The sequence below is a fragment of the Oryx dammah genome, unplaced genomic scaffold (genome assembly GCF_014754425.2).
Source record: "Oryx dammah isolate SB20612 unplaced genomic scaffold, SCBI_Odam_1.1 HiC_scaffold_2, whole genome shotgun sequence".
NCBI lineage: Eukaryota > Metazoa > Chordata > Mammalia > Artiodactyla > Bovidae > Oryx > Oryx dammah.
In genome coordinates this window covers 196,941,528-196,962,203 of record NW_024070186.1, presented here as the reverse complement: position 1 = coordinate 196,962,203, position 20,676 = coordinate 196,941,528, and positions in this window count along the sequence as shown.

The window sequence follows — 20,676 nt, the reverse complement described above, 5'->3', positions numbered from 1 at the left end:
GAACTGTCTAGTTCTCGAATTTTCCATTTACCATTTTCTGATAGATGACCACAGGCAGCTGAAGCTCAGGAAAGGGAAACCAAAGGTGAGAGGGGACGGCTGGGTGGCAGGATCGCGTGGTAACCGCAGCGCGTGAGTTACGGCCGGGGATGCTCGGGAGCCCAGAGAAGGGGCCCCTGAGCCTCTCGCCCAGGTGGAGCGGGGCTCAGTCGGGGAAGGGCTCTTCCCTGGGCCTGAGCCAGCAGTGGGGCTTGCGAGGAGAGTGTGGGGAGCAGCAGGCTGCGTGGGGCGGACGGGGTCTTACGTGGTGCGGCCTCCTCTGGACAGTTGCCACTGGTTTGCTTTGGCTGGAAGTGCAACATGAATGTGATCAAGAAAACAATTATTAGCGCCTGTGTTTCCGCCATCAGACCTCCCTCCTGCTGGACACGGCTGTGCTAACCTGGCCAGGAGCCGAGCCAACGGGGAGGGCCCCAGGGCTGGCCACACTGCTGCCCCGAGGAAGGAGAGCAGGGAGAGAAGGGTGGCATTTGAGAATCAGTGCAGGAGAGAAGCAAACGAGATGAGTGGCTCCCATGAGATGGGGGCTCGAGGTGACGGAGTCCAGGGCCTCGGGGGTTGGATTTTCTGCTGGCTCTGCCATGGCTGTTGGAGACTTAGTCTCCTTCAAGGCAGGAAAAAGAAGGCTGCATCTACCTTGGGTTACAGCAAGGTATGGGCCTTCCCTGCTGGCTCAGCTGGTAAAGAATCTGCCTGCAAAGCAGGAGACATGGGTTTGATCCCTGGGTCAGGAAGATCCCCTGGAGAAGGAAATAGCCACCCACTCCAGGATTCTTGCCTGGAGAATCCCATGGGCAGGGGAGCCTGGTGGCCTACAGCCCATGAGGTCACAGAGAGTCGGACACAGCTGAGTGACTGAGCCCAAGACGCCCAGTGAGGTAAGACGGGGATGGAGGTGAGGTGGATGGCGAGAGGGCCCCCCATGATGCCCTTGGCTCATCTCTAGCATCTAGGACTTTATCCTGATGGCAGAGGAGGACTCTTGGATCTTGAGCAAATCAGCCTCACCAAAGCTCAGCTGCTGCTGCTTTAAGACGGAGGTCATAATGACACCTGTCCTAGAGTTTTGTCGTGGGTGTTATAGGAAACCACACAAAGAATAGGCCTAGCCAATTTCCTGGCGCAGAGTAGCCTCTCAATTAATGCTTATTGAATCTGGACCTTTATCTGCCCCGTGTCCTATTCATCTAAGACCAACCCTCTCTCCAGAGCTGATCCATATTCTGGATCACAGAATGCCTGGGATGTAACATGATAATATCGTGTTTCATAGCCGCCTTTGCTCCTTGAGCCAAAAGAGGGAGCAAAGTGGACATTTTCGCGGGCAGAGGAGAAACACACACACAGTCTGTTTCATTCCAAGGTTGTGACTCTTGAGCTGGCTCTTTCTGAGATCAAGGGCCTGAAATGAGTAACAAAAGGCCCAAGAAACAGAGATTAAATAAAAGAATAACAAATATGCATTGCATGTCTACTCCCCGTGCCTCTGTGCAGTATCTCCCTTAATCTTTGCCACGGCTCTGTGATGTAATACTTGTATGAGCTCCTCTTTACTGATAAATAAGCAGCGCAGAGAGGTTAAATAGTTTGCCCAAGGTCACACAGGCAAGGAAGCAGCAGGTCTAAGACTTGAGTCCAGACTGTTTACCATCGGTCTGAGCTCTTGAGTCATCTTTCTCAGGAAAGCCAGGAAGGCTCTCTGGCAGAGGAGTGAGTATCCAAAAGTGCATCTGACCTTGATGAGAGCCTATAGAGTTAGCATTAAAAAAAAAAAAGGCATTTATATGTGCATCTTCACCCTCGTAATCCATTCTGTTCAGATAAATTAACCGTGCTCAGCAATGCAGAGAGGCAAGGCGCAGCCCCCAATCAGATGGCTCCATGCACACGCCGTTTCTCTTGTGGGATCAAGTCCTGGAGGCGTTTCCTGCAGCCCAGTGACTTCGAGTGTGACCACTGCAAAGTACAAACAGGATTAAGAGGAAAACATCTGTGTTTTTCAAGGCTGCTCTAATTCAAAGACAAACATACTGTGGAGATACCCAAATGCTCAGTGACTTTTGCTGTGGAGAGGGATGATGACCATCTGGGCTGGGCTTTGATTGGAAGAGGTGCAGATAATGCCCTGGCATCCTCGCACCTGAGTCTTTTGGGTGGCCCAGAGCATGATGACAGGGGCGTGAAAGTATATGTATGATTCCATAATGTCAGACTGAGTTAGAGGCCATCTTTTTTTTTTTTTTTTTTTTGGTTAAAGTCAGTGAGTCCTTAATAGGTTTCCCTCCCAGGATGAAGTCTTTGGGGTTGTAGAAATACTCCAAATATGTACTACTATTTTATTAACGAGTCTCGCATCCCATACAGGGCTCTGAACTTCAAAGAAAACTAGCCAGGATTTGATCTTCAAAAGAAGAGAGGCGTCCCCATTAAGATGTTCACATGCCTCAAGCTATGTGCTGGGTCCAGAAAAAGTCTCATTTTGGGAGGAGAAAAGAAAACTTAATTACCGATGAATGAAGCAACTCTCAGAGCATATGGTTTTCGGGTATGCCAAGCTCCAAAGCCAATGTGTTACTTTATTATTATTGTTGTTGTTAATCTTCACTTGAAAGACGTCTTAAGCCACTGAGTCAGTCTCTTTCCTGAGGATGCAAAAGCTGAAATGTCTCTGGAAGGCAAAACCGAATGGGATGGCAGGTCAAAGTAATATTTTTGTCATCTATCGACATTCAAGGGTGACTGTAAACTGTGTCCCATGATGGTTTTTTTCCCCCTCCTAACAAAGAAATAGCCACTCTCCCTTGTTTGGGAAACCTACTTGGATGCCTCAAAACCCAATCTTTCCTGATTCTTCTGTTCTTTTCCTTTGGCAAGTGTGTTCTGCCTGCTTCTGCACCATTCTTTGGAAGGGATCTTCTTCCCTTGTTTATGCTCCCATGTTTCAGAGAAGACGTCATGGCTGCAGCAGACGTGGTTTGCAAAAAGCCCTGCTCTCGGTGAGCCAAGGAAAACATGTTTCTAAAATCTTGCTAACATTTTAGCTTTGGCATCTTCAAACCTCATATTTCTCCTCTTTTTCTGTCTTTCTCCAACATGGCTGTCAGTGGACTGTTTGGTCTTAAGAGTAATCAGGGCAGAGATGTGCCCTGGAGCTCTGCCACCAGCTGGAGGAGAGTGTGTATTATAAGATTATTGCTTCCTCCAATTTGAGGGGCAATTTGAGTGGGACAGGGAGCTGCCTGGGTCTCAGTTGGGATTCTGCATGTGTGAGACGAGACATTTGAGAATTGTTAGAATTGCCCAGAGGATGGAGAAACCAGCAGCCCACAGGGCATTGTGAGCAGAGTTTTAAGACTACTGAACAGACTTAGGGCTTTATGAAGGACCCTCTTACGCTGGTGACACTCAGCTGACCTTTGCACCCTCAAGCGTGCAGGTCAGGCGTCTTTTGAGTCCTAATAGTTTCTTCTGTGGGCTTCCCTGGGGGCTCAGATGTACCGAATCTGCCTGCTAATGCAGGAGACCTGGGTTTGACCCCTGGGTCGGGAAGATCCCCTGGAGGAACAACGGCTATCCAATCCAGCATCCTTGTCTGGAGAACTCGATGGGCAGAGGAGCCTGGTGGGCTATAATCCGTGGATCGACTATTTCATAGGTGGCCAGATCGAAGTGCATTAGTGCTCTCAGGGGGCTATGTCTTTAAATGCCTCCTGGACAACACCCTCAGGGGCCCCTACCTCCTTCCCAAGAGGGCCTTCCTGCAAAATCCCAGTGCACTTCCTCAAGGTGGGGCATCGGCTGGCTCAGCCGCGGTCCTCGCTGAGACCGCAGTGGCAGCTGCTGAATATTTTATTAGTCACTGTGTCTGTCTGTGAAGCCTGCATCTGGATGTCGTCTTTCCTGTTGCGACACCCTTTCCCTTTAAAGGAGCCGCCAGCTATGATGCGTTGTAGTCTGTTTAGAAACAAGGACTCAGCCAGCTCCTGGTCAAGCTGGAGAACAGTCTCCTTTCTGAGGACAGATCTTTGAAAGTTTGTGAAGATTTGGTAAAATGGAACACTCCTTTCCCAAGGAGAGTTTTGCTTTTAGGAAAGCTCCCTGTCGGCCCCTAATTCCCCTGCCACTAACCCCAGGGAAGAAACTTCAGAAAGGAAACGTGAACCGAGGGGCCCCAGGGCTCCCCAGCGGCCGAGGGGCAAAGACTCTGCCTGCCAATGTGGGAGACGCGAGCTCAGTCCCTGAGCAGCGGAGATCCCCTGGGGAAGAAATGGCAAACCAGGATTCTTGCCTGGGAGGTCCATGCACAGAGGAGCCTGGCAGGGCTACGGTCCATGGGGTTGCAAAGAGTCAGATGTGCCTTAGTGACTAAACAACAAAAGGGGCCTCCAGGATTGCTTTTCAAAAGGCACTGATTTTTGAGATCACTGTTCTTATGCTCTTGTGTTAGAACTTGGGTGAGTTAATTTATTCCATCAAACAAGTGTTTACTTAGTTGCTATTATGTCAGGGACTAAGCAAGGTACTAGGCCTCAGCCTTGAAGAAGACAGCTACCTTGTCATCACAAAACAGAAGGCCCAGTGAGGGACTCATCCACTCATTCTTTCGTTCACTGCACACAGTTTATTGAGCGCCTACTGTGTGCCTGGCATTGCTCTAGACTAGGATACACAGCAGTGGACAAAACAAACAAAAATCATTCTGGTGGGGGATGGACATTTTTCAAATAATCACACAGTGTGTATAGTTATAAAACACAATGAGCCCAATGAAGAAAACTTCTTAAGAAGACCTTCACTGGGATTCTATACCCAGCTAAGCCATCATTCAGCAGCCAGGGCTAAATAGCAACATTTTCAGATGTACAACAAATAAGAGAGTTTATTATCAGCAGATACTCTGTATCAGAGGAAGTGAAAAGAGAAGAGAAGCATGAGAAGAAGCATGAGAAAAAGAAGAAAAATGAGAAACAGGCACAAAAATTCATCAAATACATTGGAAAGTACAATGAATCATTGCTTACCTTAAAATGCTATTTTTTGTTTTAATAGAGGAAAAAGTGCAATTAATGAAAACCAGTGAAATAGAACACTGGGATCAAAAAGAAAGGATATTTCGTAAGGCTGGGTTTTTAATTAAACATAAAATAGACAAGATTCTAGCAAGATTTAGAAGTGTATCAGAAAGGCATAAATAAATGTAGGTATAGAAATGGGTAAACAGAGATACAGTTGAATTTTTTTTAATCAGGAGGATACAATGAATAACTGACACCCACAAAGTTGAAAGCTGAAGTGACGTGAATTATCTTCTAGAAAAATGTGGACTACCAAAATTGACTCAAGAAGGGTTAAACACACCAAAACAATGAAAGAAATTGAATTGACGATCAAAAATACTCCCACAAACCATATCCCAAACCCAGTACATACAGACCAGAGGGCTGGATTCTGTTTTACAGATGTGCCCTAACAAAACTTCAAAAAATAGAGAGCTCTCATCTCATAAAAGCTGTCACAGAGACTAGGAAAAGGGGTGAAACTACGGAAATAATTTTATCAACTTAGTATAACCGTGGTGAGCAACCGTATGTTCACAAGGCCACAAACAAAGACAGCTCGAGCACCTTTGTTCTACCAGCCAGTGCCCTGTTTCTTATCCTATAAAGAAGGGGAGGCGTCGGTTACCTGGCCCGTAGAAAGAGTCAGGAAAAGAAAGATGGATTATCATCGCCCATCTCTCACATTAAGCTTTGTGTTAACGTGAGAACTTTGTTTACTGCGCAAAGACCTAGATGTCTCAGATGAGATGTAGGCAAGACCCCTGCAGAAGCTGGAATTACAAAGGTGAGGTCTGCCAGGGCCATTCTGCTCTATGTAGATGCAGTTGCTAAATACTAGCACGTTAAAAATGAGTGACCCGAGGGGATTTCTCAGTGGTCCAGTGGTTAAGACTCCATGCTTTCATTGCTGAGGGTGCAGGTTTGATCCCTGATTGGGGAAATAAGATCCCACAAGCCACTCAGCAAGCCCCAAATAAATAGGACTAATGCTAAACCCCATGGGATCCCAGGACAGCAAGTGAAAAACCAGAAAACTTAGATTCCACACTAATAAGAGATTGGCAATGTTCAGGATATAAAATAAAAATATAAAGTCAATAGCATTTCTCTATAACAATAGAGACCAGTTAGAAAACGTCATAGAAGGAAAAGGCACACAAAACAAATAGAAGAAAAATACTATATCAAATAAATGTATTTCCGATAACTGTGAATGGATAGATCTTACAAAAACTTCATGAAGAAAGTACAAAATATGACCAGAGGAAAATTTGCTTTGTTAAAAGCAAGGATAAATCATATGGAAGGCTGTTAATCTTTAATGTATTAATAATAAAGATATTAATTCTACTCCAATTTAATTTATAAATTGAATTCAATGTAAACAGTAATTCTTACAGAACTCTCCCATACTTACTCAAAACGTCATGTGAAGGCCAAGGCCAAGAACACCCTACAATTTGTTGAAGAAAGAAAGAGCGAGGAACTTGCCCTACTAGGTACCAAAACCTTTATAGCGTTTTTGGGTTTAAAATAGTATAATAATAACACAAAAAATAAGGTGATAGAGTAACAGAATAGACTAGGAAGAAGAGAGAAAAACCAATGTATATGGAAACTAATATTCACATTAGTGAGGAAAGGATAAAGGCCAATTAATAATCCATATAAAAATTAGTTCCCTCTCCATAATGTATACAAAAATAAATCCTGATGGATGAAAGCTGATATGTAAAAAATAATATTAGAAAACTCTTAATGGAAAATGTAGAAAAATATATTTTTGGCCTCCATGTAGGAAAGGATTTCTTAAGACACACAAAGAAGTACAAACTACAGGAAAATATGAATGGATAAATCTGATGATAATAAAACAAAGTCTCTGGACATAAAGAGGCTAAATTAAAATCTAAGGCACAGATGAGGAAAAGCAATAGCTGATTCAGATGTGGTTTCTGGAGTATGAAGAATTCCTACAAGAAAACAAAACCTCAATAGAAGGGTGCACAAAGAAAACACACAAATAACTCATTGACAAGGAAACCTGCAGAGTGAGTGACTATACGGGAAAAAGAAGGTCCGTCTTACTAGGAATCAGTCAAGTGCAAACCAAAGCAACAGCGAGATACTGTTTTTCACACCCATCAGATAGGCAAAAATTTTAAAGCGTCACAATACTGAGAGTGTCAAGAAGGGAGAGAAACACAAGCTCTCGTTTATTCTGTACAAACACAAGTTGGCACAGATCTGAAAGAACATTTGGTGGTGTCTTGTGAAGCTGGAGACACACGTGCCCTATCTCCCTCCAGTGCTGTTTCCAGGTGTGAGCCAAAATGTTTTCAGCAAAGGTGTGGCAGTTTTTTTTTGGCCTCACACCAGTTCTCCAACTCAGAAGGAAATGGCAGCCCACTCCAGTGTTCTTGCCTGGAGAATCCCAGGGACGGGGGAGCCTCGTGGGCTGCCGTCTATGGGGTCTCGCAGAGTCGGACACGACTGAAGCGACTTAGCAGCAGCAGCAGTTCTCCAACTCTCTGATACTGAGTGTCCTACAGTTGACTTCAATTCTGATTCTAACCAACTGCAGTTAGAGCAGACCCCACAGGTGAACGGCTGAGTCTCTCAAGACTGGCCCCACCCACTTCATGCCAGTCACAAAGTCCAGGTTGCCACCTGTTGTTCAGTCCCTAAGTCATGTCTGACTCTTTGTGACCCCATGGACTGCAGCGCACCAGGCTCCTCTGTCTTCCGCTATCTTCTGGAGTTTGCTTAAACCCATGTCCATTGGGTCAGTGATGCTATCTAAACCATGTCCACTGGGTCAGTGATGCTATCTAAATCTTCTCATCTTTTGCTGCCCCCTTCTCCTTTTGCCTCCAGTCTTTCCCAGCAAGAGAATTCCAGAAAAATATCTACTTTTGCTTATTGACTATGCCAAAGCATTTGTGTGGATCACAACAAACTGGTAAATTCTTAAGGAGATGGGAATACCAGACCACCTGACCTGCCTTTTGAGAAACCTGTATGCAGGTCAAGAAGCAACAGTTAGAACTGGACATGGACCAACAGACTGGTTCCACATCGGGAAAGGAGTATGTTGAGGTTGTATATTGTCACCCTGCTTCAACTTATATGCAGAGTACATCATGAGAAATGCTGGGCTGGATGAAGCACAGGCTGGAATCAAGATTGCCAGGAGAAATATCAGTAACTTCAGATATGCAGATGACACCACTCTTATGGCAGAAAGCAAAGAAGAAGTAAAGAACCTTTTGATGAAAGTGAAAGAGGAGAGTAAAAAAATTGGCTTAAAGCTCAACATTCAGAAAACTAAGGTCATGGCATCAGGTCCCATCACTTCATGGCAAATACATGGGGAAACAATGGAAACAGTGAGAGACTTTATTTTTGGGGGTACTCCACAATCGCTGCTGATGGTGACTGCAGCCATGAAATTAAAAGACTCTTGCTCCTTGGAAGAAAAGCTATGACCAACCTAGACAGCATATTAAAAAGCAGAGACATTACTTTACCAACAAAGGTCTGTCTAGTTAAGGCTATGGTTTTTCCAGTAGTCATGTATGGATATGAGAGTTGGACTATAAGGAAAGCTGAGAACTGAAGAATTGATATTATTGAACTATGGTGCTGGAGAAGACTCTTGGAGTCCCTTTGCAAGGAGATCCAACCAGTCGAACCTAAAGGAAATCAGTCTTGAATGTTCATTGGAGGGACTCATGTTGAAGCTGAAACTCCAATACTTTGGCCACCTGATGGGAATAACTGACTCATTGGAAAATACCCTGATGCTGGGAAAGATTGAAGGCAGGAGGAGAAGGGGACGATGGAGGATGAGATGGTTGGATGGTATCCCTGACTCAATGGACGTGAGTTTGAGCAAGCTCCGGGAGTTGGTGATGGACAGAGAAGCCTGGTGTGCCACAGTCCATGGGGTCAGCAAGAGTTAGACACGACTGAGCAACTGGGGTGAACTGAATTGAACTTTCCTGGCATCAGGGTCTTTTCCAGTGGGTCAGTTCCTCCTGCCAGGTGGCCAAAGTATTGGAGCTCTAGCTTCAGCATCGATGTTGTTCCCTGTACACTCCTGTATATTTGACAGGTTTCATTGTATATGAGCTAGAAGGAGAGAGAAATTATATGAAGACATAACTAATGAGCTGTAACTTACAGTGAATGAACCCATCCCAGGTGTACGGCCTGATAAACCTTTACAAGCTAAACACTTGCAGAGCGTAGTGCAGACCGAGCACTGCAGAAGGTCCTGCCAGTGACAGGCCCGCCCCCTGCAAAGAACAATGACTGCTGTGACTTCCATCAGCATCAGGGGATGGTGTTTGTGTTTCTATGTTAGGATGAAGGAGTCGTGTAGTCCTAGAGTAGATTCTCTTTAGCCGCTGACTGTACTTTCCCAGCGTTGTCTTTAAGATTCATCCTGAGAGGCTGTTTTCTAAACGTCCTCAGCGCTGATCCAATCAGAAGGCAGGGGCTCCATGCTCAACGTGAGGAAGAGCTCCATATTCACGGCCCCCCCAGCCCTGCAAAGCGGCAGAGAGGGCGATCTAACCCTTCTGAAGGATTCTTTTTTTTCCTCTCTCTCTTAATTAATTTATTTTTTATTGAAGAATAATTGCTTTACAGAGTTTTGCTATTTCCTGTCAAACCTCCACATGAATCAGCCATAGGTATACACTGAAAACCACGGCTGTTTAGGGAGCTGGTGTCCATCCTGCCGATGGCTGTAGGTGGATTTGACGATGGTCCCAGACCCCCTTCTGGGCCTCAGTCTTCTGACCCCCTTGCCTAAATGTCTGCTTTAAGTAAAGTCATAACCAAGTGTCAGGGACTGCAGGAGAGGCTTGGAAGAGCTTCCCAACTCAGCCTTCAGACAGCTCACCAGGGGTGTAAAAATAATTAAAGCTGCAGAGGCAGAGGCAGATATTATTTTTAGACATACGTCCAAGGTTTGCCTCTCTTCAGCACCCCGTTCCAAACCCTCACTCGCAGGCAGAGTTTTTAAATGTTAACCCTTCATGTTGTTTTTGTCCACAATGTTTAACCTACAACTCAGAGGCCTCGGAGATATGTTGTTGTAAAAGGAGAGGTACAGATGCGTGCTGGTGGGGTCTCACAGCTGGGCTGGAAGGATGCCGCGCTTTGACATTTCCTGATGTGTGATCTGTTACCTGGTGCTGCGTATTGGCAGGCTGTGGGCCATCGACCTGCTTCCAGGTCCATCCAGATGCCCCCATGGGCGGTTCAGTTCATTGAAATCTGTCATCGAAATGAATGGACTGATGGAAGTCTCTGCTTAAAACTAGGAAAATAGTGGAGGTTGGTATGAAACACACACACACACAAACGATACAGAGCCAGCAGAATTCTACATCTCTAGGAATCATTTTTCACTTCCATGGTATCACTTCGCTTTGCCTGTGACAGTGAGGTTAACCCAAGTTACACACGCTCTGGGTGGTTTCCCTTGGAAGATGGGTCGCCACAGATGACAGTCTGAATTTGACCACCAGATCCACTGCCCATGGTTGGACTCTGTTCCCGCTGACCTGAAGAATCAATCCCTGGAGAAGGAAATGGCAGCCCACTCCAGTATTCTTGCCTGGAAAATCCCAGGGACAGAGGAGCCGAGCGGGCTACAGTCCATGGGGCTTCCAGAGTTGGACACGACTTAGTGTCTAAACCACCATAACCAAAGAATCTGTACCATAATTTTTAAAATATTCGTTTATTCATTTGGCTGCACTGGGTCTTCGTTGCAGCACTTGGGACCTTTGATCTTCGTTGTGTCTTTCAGGGTCCTTAGTTTGGCATGTGAACTCTTGGTTGCTGCCTGTGGGATCTAGTTACCCGCCCCCCACAGGGGTCAAACCTGGGCCCCCTGCATTTAGAGCTGGGAATCTTAGCCACTGGACCGCCAGGGAATTTCCTCCCATAATGGTTTTATTTTTGCGTCCATCAAGAAAAGTTTTAGTTGCTCAGTCATGTCTGACTCTTTGCGACCCCATGAACTGTAGCCTGGCAGGCTCCTCTGTCTATGGGATTTTTCAGGCAAGAATACTGGAGTGGGTAGTCATCCCTTCTCCAGGGGATCTTCCCAACCCAGGGATTGAACCCAGGTCTCCTGCATTGCACCAGTCTTCCCTGGTGGCTCAGAGGTTAAAGCGTCTGCCTCCAATGCGGGAGACCCGGGTTTGATCCCTGGGTCGGGAAGATTCCCTGGAGAAGGAAATGGCAATCCACTCCATTATTCTTGCCTGGAGAATCCCATGGACAGAGAAGTCTACTAGGTTACAGTCCACGGGGTTGCAAAGAGTTGGACATGACTAAGCGACTTCACCTCACCTCACCTCCTGCATTGTGGGTGGATTTTATTATTATTATTATTATTACTGTCTGAGCCACCAGGGAGGACAGCACTGATGATCCAGGTAAAACAGAGCCCCGTGAGGCTCAGAAAACTCTCAGTGAGGACAAGATTAAGAAACACACCTGTGAGTGGGAATCACAGAATTGCCATGGAGACCAGGAGGACAAGGGTGATGTTCATGGCCCTCATGAAGCTGATTTGCTCTCTGTGTAAGGGCAGAAACTGAGCTTATTTCAACAAAGAACCAAAACAGCGGAAGCGTTCATTCCCCGTTGGCTTTAACCCAAACTGGATGGTGTCTATTCGCTTGTTATTCCTCTTGGACTCGGGAGGCAAGAAAGAATCACGACTCTGGAGAAAGGATGCAAGAGCAGCAAGGTGCTGTTGAGATGATGAGATGCCAGCTGAATTATAGACAGTCTGTCCAGAAAGGAAAAGAGCTGGTGCACTTGAGGATTCAGCCAAGGAGAACAGTGGAAACCAATAAATTATTTTGGCTGCTGAGAACAAAAACCTGTTGGTGGGAAAGGCAGGGAACAGAGTGATGGGGTAGGAAGGAGAGGAGTGTCAAGTCAGATCCCACTTTGGTGCCAGCACTTCTAAAGTTGGAGGAGACAGCTGGCATGGTGGCTGTGCCCAAATTCTTGTCTGCAGCTCCTCAGGGCTGCCTGATGGGATCTGGCTTTTGCCTTTGCCATCTGCAGTTAGGAGAGAAAAGCTCCTTTTAAGATATGAGCCACTTGTACATTTATCAAATCTTGGATCTTCTGGTTTGTACCCGCACCAGGGATTAACAAACAACAAAATGCCATTAAAAGCTAAAAAAAAATTTTTTTTGAAAATCCTCAGAAGGTTGCAGACACCTCTGCAAAGTTCTCACTCAGTCAAAGTCCATGGACTTCCAATCTTGTCGAAACCACTGCTAATTAATACCTTCTCACTTCCCCACGGAAAGCAAAACAATTTACAGTTAAGTCAGGCAGCCTACGCATAATCACCCTAACACCTCCTATGTATGTTTTGAGATGTGCTCTCACATTTCATGATCCGTTTGTTTTACAGGATGGGTAAACGGCAGACAATTAGGGTGATAATATGGCTGAGGTGTTTGGTTTTTATCTCTTCGCAGTAAATTGTGGTTGTTCAAGCCTTCACAATAATGGTTTCCATGCCTCTCCCATTTTCTTCCTACCACTTGACAATAAATATGCATTCTTTTTTCTTAAACAAAAAAGAATGTTAGTTTATTATAATCACATCACTTATTCAAGTAGCAATATAATTAAAAAGTTTCTTGGTAGGCACGACTGAAATTAGTCATACTAACAAATATATTCGATGGTGTGTGCCTCTGAAAATAGAATCTTAGGTGCGCTAAGTCTGATGTGTCTCCTTTTTCTATGCAGCGGTGAAAGGTGCTGTCTGGGTAATTGGGCAGGCGATTTTGCTTTTGAGAGACGCTATCAAAGGACATGAAGATTTAATTTAAGTTTTTTTTTTATTAGAAGGGAGTGTGTCCCACATGTGATTCTAGGCACAGGATCAGGGCTGACAGGCTTCAGAGATTCACAAGCAGTTGGAATTATCATGAAAAATCAAAGCCAGGGCGATGGGGAGAGTTGGACCACGGAGAGCTTCCTAGCATCTTAGACCTGTTTTCTTTATTGCTCATTCCCTCAAAATGTCCTTAGTCTACTTTTGCCAGAGGCATCCTCAGACTTAAGAAAAAGGAGCCAGGGAGGCTGTTTGTAGAGGTCCAAAAGGATTAAGATTTGAAGGTGAAAGCCCTGTTAGAAATACTTCCCTCAAAACTCTCTAAACAGTTGACGATAATATTCTCATACCTTTTGCCCGCTGGCTCTCTCCTGGGGGTGGTCTCAAAACGTTCTTGGAAAATCATGTTTCAAGAACACACATAGGCAATCTGTGAGTGTGATTTAGAGATGACTTTCTGAGTTGCCCCTCTGCAGAGCACATCAGAAAACTTTGGTGATGTCACCGTGAGCCTTCCTCCCCTGCGACACCAGCGTCATTGATTAGATTATGTAAACACAGAACTAAACTGCCGTCTGGGGAGAGTAAAATGAAATACTCTTTTTTCTTTTTCTGCCTTCTGAATTTTGAATGTGTTACAGTTGGCTATAGCCAAAGCCATGCTTTAAGACCCTCTGACATTTGAAAGTAAGAAATCTGGACTCTGACTTTATTCTAAAGCTTTTCTCCCTAGTCCACCAAGAGCGCTGTGGATTTTACAAAGTGTCTTTGTACATATTAGCTCATTTGTTTGTGAACAAGATCCCTAGCACTTGGCACAAGGGTGGGTGGGTGGGAGGCATGCTGGGCTTGATTTATTATTTTTTCCATTGGGACAGGAATGGAAGCAAAAGATCTAATCATCCCGCTTCACAGAGCTCTCTCTGCCCATCTCTCGTCCTCTCCATGAACTTCCAATCTGTGTCAAGCCCCCTGGACCGTCACCACATTTTATTTGGGTGTTACTCTTTAAGGCCATCGTGCTTTCCGTAGCAGTTCTGGGGGCCCCCTCAGAATGCCGGGAGGTGACCCCTTCCTGTGGCTCTGGGGTCTGCCCTTTCTGAAATGTGATCTCCAGTCCTGAGCTCTGACAGGGGAACGACTTCATGCCGCAAAGCCAGCACAGCTGTTTTGTGACTCATGGGAATATCATATTTAGCATGTTTTCCCCAGTGAGATGTATTTATTTAGCTGATACATGATACTGTCAAAAAGCCAAGCCTGCTACGCTCTTACCTTCAGCCTTACAGAGGAGAATGGAGGAGTGGAACCGGCAGAAGGAGCTTGTTCGGGAGAGCCAGCTGGCTGGGGCGGCCCCTCGGGCCATCCGTGCAGTGAGCTCACAGTGGAGGTCTAAACAACAGGGAACGGACACTGGGCACGGAGCTCCAGGGCACAAGGCAGAGGAAGGACTTTGTGGCCAGTTCACCCTAAGCATTTGCGGCTCACAAATAGTGCCACTGGGCCTGGGAGATTGCTGATTGCCCACAAGCATTCTGGAGAGAAAAATAGTCATCTACCACTTGAGTTGATAGGGTGTTTTGGAAAGTGGTAGTAGCATTATGGCCTTTTTCCACTCTGTAGGTCATCCTCTGGAAGGTAACAAGGCTGTTAGCACTTGAACAAGCCAGATGGCTCACTCAACAGACAGCAGACTCCTGCTCCTCCTTGACCTAGTCCCTCAGTTCAGCTGTTCCCAGCCTTGGCATTACTGAGCTCAGAACATCACCCAAACGTAGGGCATGAGGGGGAAACGGGAATGAAATTAACATGTAAGTGGCAGGCAGCCTTCCCATCTTGTCTTTAACCTTCCTGAGTGATGTCTGGATCATGGGGACTTTGCCAGCGCAGGTGCTGGGGACAGTCACTGAGACCTCCCATTTTGTGGAGAGCATCACATTGAAGTTGCTCACATTCAGTCTCACGTCCCTCCTGCCTGCTCAACTGCACAGAATCTTGAGTTCTTCCTATTTTCCGTCATCACTTTCCAGCCGTTGTCCTTTTATCAGCTAACCCTGAGCTTTCTCTGCAGCGCACCATACCCACTGCCTTCAGCTCTTGCGAGAGAATATTAAAGAAAACTGGGGCTGGCCCTGGTCCTCTGGGAGTCTTGTTCTCTACACCTCCCTGTGCAGAAGGCTCTGTCCCTTTGCCAGGATTTGTTCCCTGGTCTGTGTCATTTACTGGCTGTGCCAAGATAGTCCCCACCTCAACTGGTCAGTGGCTCGATTATCTCAAAGTGGATGAGATTCCTCCTGAGGTATTGAAAGTGGAAGGAGGTGTCTTTTGAAACTTGGTCGTAGTAAAACCCTTAGTTACCCCACTGTTGGGCCACCACTGGGCTCTAGAAGGGTGCGAGTGTATAAACCGAGACTGGCAGGGGCACTCAGTCAATGGGTAGCTGATCGTGAATAGTAACGAGGAGCCCAGGGAACAGGGCCCCACGGGAAGCAAGCCTTTCCCGCCCGGGTCACCTCTAGGCTGTTGCAGAATTGGCCTCAGAGAGGCTGCAGGGCTTCCCTGCTGGCTGAGATGGTAAAGGATCTGCCTGCAGTGCACAGATCCAGGTTCAGTCCCGGGGGCAGAAAGAGCCCCTGGAGAAGGAAGTGGCATCCCACTCCAGTGTTCTTGCCTGGGGGACTCCATGGACAGAGGAGCCTGGCGGCTACAGTCCATGGGGCCACAGAGTTGGACATGACCGAGTGACTAACACACCCTTATCGGTTATAAGCGAGCCTGTCTTTCAAGAGTCACCCTCCAGCTTCCCTTTTCAACCCACTCTCCCATCCAGAGTCCTGGTCTTCAGCTTCTGGTTCCCTGCACAAAGTCAGGGAACCATCACTCTCTTTGTTCTATCCTGTAGGGCAAGAAGAGATCACAGTTTTCTGTGGGTGTAATGAGGTTGGTGGTGATAATGAAGACCGTGTTGAAGACGGTGGTGGTGATGAGGCTTCTAGTGATGAAGAAGATAATGCTGGAGGTGGTACTTCTGATAATGATGCTGGTGATATGGTAATGGCATCAGTAATTAAAGCCTGCAAGACACCAGTCTTAGCAGTTTGCATTTACTAACTCGTTCAACCCTCAGAACACCCTCATGAGCCAAGCATTTTTTATGATTGATCCCATTTTGCAGGTGAGGTAATCAAGGCATAGAGTTGTTAAGTAACTCGCTTAAGGTGACAATAGCCAGTAGAAGCAGAGCCAGGATTTAGACCTAGACAGTCTGCTCCAGAGCTCACACTTTGGCCACTGCACTAAAGGTATAGATGCTCAGAGTCTTTGAGGTGGTAAATCTGGGAACCAGTGAACTCATATTACTATTATGTAGAACTATCATTAATTATGTTAAATGACCCCGCAGTGAGGATGGGATGGGAGGTGAGGGGTCAGAGAAGCCTACTGTCACCCTTTTCTCAAAAATAATCTCATGTCAAAAATGAAGAGAAGCAGAGCTGTTTGGGAAAAACAGGTAAGGAGGCCTGGATCCTTGTTAATGACCTACCCAAAGACCCTCCAAAGTGGCTCTGAAGGCTCTGCCCCTCAGAGATCTGAGGGGCTGCAGAACTTGGATGGGAAATCTTTGGGTTGCAAGTGTAGTCAAGAATACTGGCCACTGCTTATAACATACCTGCTACCTGCCAGGTTCAGTTCAGTCGCTCAGTCGTGTCTGACTCTTTGCAACTCCGTGGACTGCAGCATTCCAGGCTTCCCTGTCCATCACCAACTACTGAAGCTCGTTCAAACTCCTGTCCATTGAGTCGATGATGCCATCCAACCATCTCATCTTCTGTCGTCCCCTTCTCCTCTCCTGCCCTCAGTCTTCCCCAGCATCAGGGTCTTTTCTGATGAGTTGGCTCTTTGCATCAGATGGCCAAAGTATTGGAACTTCAGCTTCAACATCAGTCCTTCCAATGAACACCCAGGACTGATCTCCTTTAGGATGGACTGGTTGGATCTCCTTGCAGTCCAAGGGACTCTCAAGAGTCTTCTCCAGCACCATGGTTCAAAAGCATCAATTCTTGGGCGCTCAGCTTTCTTTATAGTCCAGCTCTCACATCCATACACGACCACTGGAAAAACCTCAGCCTTGACTAGATGGACCTCTGTCGGCAATGTAATGTCTGCTTTAATATGCTGTCTAGGTTGGTCATAGCTTTTCTTCCAAGGAGCAAACATCTTTTAATTTCATGGCTGCAGTCACCATCTGCAGTGATTTTGGAGCCCCCAAAATAAAGTCTCTCACTGTTTCCATTGTTTCCCCATCTCTTAGCCATGAAGTACTTGCCAGGTACTTAAAAAAAAACAACCCCACAATTTGTCTTGTAGCACAAATTCTGTTTTATGAAAGTTGGAGTAAATTTTCTTTGGATATTAAAAAAAAATCAGTTTAAATCCTCAGCACTGCTTTTAGAGTGAGGTGTGACTATCCTCATGGTATAGGTGAGGTTACGGAGGCTCAGCGCAACCAGCCTAACTTGACCTTGTCTACACTGGTGGCAGAGCTGGGGTTGGAGCCAGGATGGAGCGACTCCGAAAACCTGGTGCATCACACCATGGAAACGAGAGCCTCAGCTCCCCTCTGCACAGCTGACTCGCCCCCTCGACCTCGGAGGACTCCAGTAGACCCTCAGTTGTGTGTCCTCTGGGCAGCAGGTGGGCAGCCGCTCTTGTGCCCACACCCCATTCATTCCTTCCCCTGTAGGTTATTTCTGAGCCCACAGCCTTCTCTTCTTTACTCCAGTCACCACCAGCTTGGTCCGGATGGAGGCTGAGCTGCGTCATCTGAGCTGGAATTCCCCGGGCCCCACCGCGGCACTCTGAAGGTGGAGGTCACGTCTGTGAGCTGACGTCCTGTCTAGCTTGGTGGCCACTGGCGACGACGGCAGGTCCCCACTCCTGCCAACCAACATTCCCGATCTCATCCATGATCTGCAGCTCTCTCAGCTGGACACCATCTGCTTGCAATGGCTCGTCTGTGCCTACTTCTCTCCAGTCTGGCTTGGGACATCCTGGTATTGACCATGGTTTGATCTAGTACCTGTCTGCTATAGCAGCCATTCAAATTGCCTCTGTAGACCAAGGTTGGAAGTCCATTCAATCCGTTAGCTGTTTTCTTTTCATCCTCTGCCCCATAGAGAGCGTCTATCCATTAGTCGTTTCATCCTTTTAAAAAACAAAGTGGGCAACTGGATTGGTGGTTTTTCCTTCTCCTAGCAGGATATTGACCTTGACTTTGATCAGGAAGTTGTGTTGCTTAGTGACTGAGGGTATCGACTCTAGTCAGACTGACCTGGGCAGAAGCCCTGGTTCTATCACTTCCCATCTTGGGGAGCCTGCCTGATAAGTACCACTTTCTCTCCCTTTAGGGAACTGCTCCTCCCACACTCCATCACAGGGGCTGTGCTGTGTTGCCAATCACAGCACACCATCACCTTGGCTACAGTGATTGGTCCAGGGATGGGTCAACCAGAATCCTTCCCCAAATTTTTCTAAATAGATCCTGATGTGGTGGCCATTTCTACCCATACAATCCAGACCTGCTAAGGTCCTTATTTCACTTTTCTAGTGAGGGTCTGTTTGAGACAGGTAAAACAAGCTCAGAGAATGAGAGTCAAGAGATAGGGCCTCAGAAATAGGGAGTGAGGAGGAGAGTTGCCCATCCCCAGAGCTCAATTTCTGAGGTCTCCAGAACCAGCAGCATCACCTGCCTTTCAGTTACATGAATCAATGGATCCTCCTTTTCCCCTTGAGCTGGTTCGTGTGGGCTCCTGCTGATTTCAACCAACGTGTCCAGATGAATCCAGCACTTGACTGACTTTCCTACTGAATCTCTAGAAGTCTTTTCTCTTTAACATCGTTCAAAGACTTCTTTTTCTGTGACCAGTGTGAGAATCTATTGCAAACTACGCAACGAAATCCTGGAGGTGCAACTGTCTGTCTGTCTATGCCCCCGTGGATTCTCCACTTCCACCTGGACACGCTTTTCCTTTCCTTTCAGTGACCAAACCTGCTTGTAAAGCACTTCTGTAAGTCGTGGTTTGGTTTAGTCACTAAGCTGTGTCTGACTCTTGTGACCCCACAGACTGCAGCCCACTGGGCTCCTCTGGCCATGGGATTTCCCAGCAAGAATACTGGAGTGGGCTGCCATCGCCTTCTTCAGAGGCTCTTTCCAACCCAGGGATCGAACCCACGTCTCCTGCATTGCAGGCAGATTCTCTACCTACTGAGCCACCAGGGAAGTCCATCTGCCTCCTTAAATGCTGCCAGCCAGCGTTCGAGATCGGAATCTACTCGTTAGGTTAACAAACCTCCTCTGTCGAGTCACTAATTTTGGCACTGATAATACACAGATGAGCGTGACAAAGCCCTTACCCTCCGTGAGGTTACATTCCAGGGGGAGAGACAAACGAGCGGGTGAATAAATACACAATGTGACTTCAGGTGCCAGTAAGTCTGGCAAAGATGAAACAGATCAAGTCAGAGAGGGACGGGGGGCACAGGCACCATTTTAGACAGGTGGTAGTAGAAAGCCTTTTGGAAGAGCTGATGTTAAACCAGAGACCCAAGTGAACTCAGGGAGTAAGCAAGTGGGGAAAGGAGTCCAGGTCTATGTACAGCAAGTCTAATGATCCTGAGGCAGGAATGAGATGCCTAATAATCCGTGAAAGTGAGGCCAATGGTAGGAAAGTGAGGGGCAAGTCTGGGCATCTATTTAGCCTCTACTGTACCTACTAGTCAATCTAATCACACTAGGACCACAGCCTTGTTTAACTCAATGAAACCAAGCCATGCCTGCGGGGCAACCCAAGACAGGCGGGTCATGGTGGAGAGGTTTCACAGAATGTGGTCCACTGGAGAAGGGAATGGCAAACCACTTCAGTATTCTTGCCTTGAGAACCCCATGAACAGTAGGAAAAGGCAAAATGATAGGACACTGAAAGAGAAACTCCCCAGGTCAGTAGGTGCCCAATATGCTACTGGAGATCAGTGGAGAAGTAACTCCAGAAAGAATGAAGGGATGGAGCCAAAGCAAAAACAATACCCAGCTGTGGATGTGACTGGTGATAGAAGCAAGGTCCGATGCTGTAAAGAGCAATATTGCATAGGAACCTGGAATGTCAGGTCCATGGATCAAGGCAAATTGGAAGTGGTCAAACAGGAGATGACAAGAGTGAACGTCGACATTCTAGGAATCAGCGAGCTAAGATGGACAGGAATGGGTGAATTTAACTCAGATGACCATTATATCTACCACTGTGGGCAAGAATCCCTCAGGAGAAATGGAGTAGCCATCATGGTCAACAAAAAAGTCCAAAATGCAGTACTTGGATGCAATCTCAAAAATGACAGAATGATTTCTGTTCATCTCCAAGGCAAACCACTCAATATCACAGTAATCCAAGTCTATGCCTCAACCAGTAATGCTGAAGAAGCTGAAGTTGAATGGCTCTATGAAGACCTACACAACCTTTTAGAATTAATACCCCAAAAAGATATCCTTTTCATTATAGGGGACTGGAATGCAAAAGTAGGAAGGCAAGAAACACCTGGAGTAACAGGCAAATTTGGCCTTGGAATGCGGAATGAAGCAGGGCAAAGACTAATAGAGTTTTGCCAAGA